This window comes from Buceros rhinoceros, unplaced genomic scaffold, assembly GCF_000710305.1.
Source record: "Buceros rhinoceros silvestris isolate BGI_N320 unplaced genomic scaffold, ASM71030v1 scaffold12849, whole genome shotgun sequence".
NCBI classification, from domain to species: Eukaryota; Metazoa; Chordata; class Aves; order Bucerotiformes; family Bucerotidae; genus Buceros; species Buceros rhinoceros.
Window position 1 is genome coordinate 1 of NW_010429823.1, and position 3,270 is coordinate 3,270.

Genomic DNA, 3,270 nt, shown 5'->3' on the forward strand with positions numbered 1-3,270 from the left:
TAACGGGGCGGGAGGACGGAATCTCCCTGCCCGCGCCCCGCATTTCTGCCCCGGCTGGAAAACTAGCCCCCTCTGCTCTGCTGCACGGAGTGACACCGACGAGGGCGAGCGCGGCCGTGCCCCCTCCCCGCGCTGCCGCTCCTCACGCACAAAGTCTGCGGGCGAGGAGAAGGGGAACAAAATGGTTGCACAGACGTTAGGAAAGAATGCAACAGGCCCCAATTTTCCCCCAAACCGCCCCACTCTCTCCGGGAAGAGGAGCTGGCTGATAATCCTCCCGGCCTTCGGAAGGTCCCTGCCTAGTTCTAATCAACTTTTCTGCTGTTTTCCCTTTACGAAGCGATTGTCTGCCCTCGCACAAGCGCAGCAAATGCGTTCGTAGATGGCTCGCAAATAAGCATTTGGCCCGCTTGGTCCTTTGCACACCTCAGCTCCACGCTCTTCTCACCCCAAAACCGTTCCAGCACGGCGAGGTGTGCCAGAACCTTTAGCTGTAACCGATTTCCTCAAACGCAATTAAGAGCCGCAACTTTAACTGGCGAGGCGAAGCGCGGGTATCCATCCCCGCATCGCCCAGCACAGCCCCGCTCCGGGCAGCGGCCCCGCTTCCCGGCAGCTGCCAGAGCTTACAGCAGCTCGGCGCACCTCTCCGAGTTTTGGGGGGGTTGTTTTGATTCCTCCCTAGTTTCCACGATCAGGCCTTTGGCGAATCAAAGCTCTGCTCCTGCACCGCCAGCTGCCTCGCTGGCTTTTTGAGGTAGCCTAAATTTTCATCTCTCTGACCGCAGAGGGATTTGAGCGCAACCCTGGTGCATCCAGTCAAAGTTGCGCCGAGTGTTGCAAACCCGACGACGAGTGCATGTAATTAACTAATTCGTGGAGCGCTGTGAGCCGGGGGTTACTAATTTGGACTGAAGGCAAGTCGCTCCCCTTCTTCAAGGGATGCAGTGGAGGATTTTGTACACCACATTCACAGCGAAACGCAGAACTGCCGCACAATTAAATCGTATTCCTGCGAAAGAGCACGGCAGCTGGATGCATTTTCTTACTGGCACTTACAAAAAGAAGATTCATGTTTTGTATTGCCATGTAAAGCCTCTATACAGAGAAAAAGTATAGAGGGAAGAGGCTGAAAACGGTCAGACTTTAAAAAACCAATTCATTATCCTGACCCCAATTTCCTTGCCTAAAATATACTGCCCAAATAGATAGAAGCATCAATTATGCTCACCATCTATTGCCTGGGGATATGGCGTCTTAATGAACATTTCTTGGAATTAGACTGAAAAATGCATTTGTCAATTCAAGTGTACAAAGAAAAGAATTATTTGCTCTAACACAGAAAGATCAGGATGTGATTTCCTTGTCGATATATGCCACACACTAGGATACACTTAACAGAGGTTCCAGTGCCCTTCCCTCCCTCCAAAAAACCCAACCCCACCCTCAAGTTTCTTTAATTTATTCCAAACCTTTACAATACAGCCCTGTTTAAGATCGGTTTTCAAACAGTTCATAAACAAAAGGCATACCTGGGTTTATAGGAAGCCTATTATCCTAAAATATACTGAGGTTATTCTAATCCTTCTATTCATGCTGCTATCAAGCTTTTCTCTTTTTCCATCCACATTTAATCACTTCTAAAAGCTGTATTTTTTCCTGCTTGCTGTGTGCTCCTCTATACCAGAAGCAGTGACAAGCCTTGGCATATATTAAAAATGCTAATTCCTTTTTGGGTACGTTCATACAATTTCATTTTAACTAGAAAAAAAGGAGATAAATACCAGAGTTAATACAATCAGCATGGGAAATAAGATTCTGTAAACTCTCCAAAAGACTCGGATTTTTATTATGATTTTTTTTTTTTAATTCCCTCCTTTGGAAGCTGCCTCTGTTTTTCTCAACAGGAGAATTTGTTGTAATTAAAGCAGAGAAAACTGGACAGCAGCAAAAAACATCTGACTTGTGGCTCTTAAAAGCAGCGTTTTTGTAGCGTGTACCACCCCCCAGTGGGCAAAAAACTCTGTCGTAAACTCACTGCAAGCTTTAATCTCCAGAACCAAAGTGTGTACCTTTTACAGCAAGAACTAAATAAAGATGCCTTCCTGGGGGTTTGAGGGGTTTTATTTTCCTTTATTTTTCATTTTTCCTTTGTAACCAGTAGCTAAAAGCAGAAAGATTCTGCGCAAGGCCATGGTGACTAATCAAAGCAAGGCAGGAGTTTGCAAACTTTGCATTGCCATTATTTGAAGTGGCTCCGGTTGGTAGATGGCCACCTTTGTCTCCTTCGAGCAGGAAGCTCGGATGCTAATGGCTAGTTATGCCTGGAGTTCTTTTCCTTAATCACTTCAAAGCACAGCAATGCACAGAAGAATTAATATGTGATTGCTTGCATTTATTATTAATAAGTGACTAAATACCACTCAGGGCAGGCATCCTGAAAAGTGCTCGGTGAATGTATTATACCAGCACCGGTATAGGCTCTGTCGTGCCTTCCAGGAGCTGTAAGAATTCCAGCAATCTCGCAGCTTCAGCTTGTTTAAAGTCTTCATTTTTGAGGAGCAAATTTAGTGATGGGCAAGTGAGCAAAGAATTGTTTTAAAAGGGCAAGAAACAGAACTACTGAAACTTTATCCAGCATTTAAGTAACGTTTTTCCATGCCTAACGTTTTGTGCCAGGAACCCCCTATCAGGTAGAATTCTACCTAAACTTGTCAAGAGGAGAAAAAACCAGATTTTACCTTGAAACAATGGCAGCATTTGTTCTTTTTTCTTTTATCTTAAGCACAGGCAAGTTACCTCAGCAGCAGCTCTCAGAAGAAAACCTAGAAGCCATAATTGGCTAAACTCAAAGAGCACTAAACCCCCAAACAAAAACCCATTGCAAAACACTCCCCCTCAAAAGGTTGTTTTGTTGTTTTTTTTAATGTGCAACCTTCACTGAAGCAGAGTAGTCAAAACAAGAGAGTGAGTAGGAATAGCATAATCATCTGAATCTTTTCAACCCAGCAGCTTCAAAACCAGGGAAGGTTTTTAAAGTAATCCTCAGAAGAGAACAACTCTTAGTGCATTTCCACGCTTGAACAGCCAATTCTAGTTTGGCTCATCTTAGGCGTGGAGTCGAGCTTTTACTCAGAATCCATGTCTAAGTCAGATTCACTTGCATTTGAGAGAAGATCACATAAAAATTTGCATTTTTTAAGACACAAGTTAGAACTAGGAAGACAAAAGCAATATTGTGTTCAAGTACTACACAAGGGGGGGGGCGGG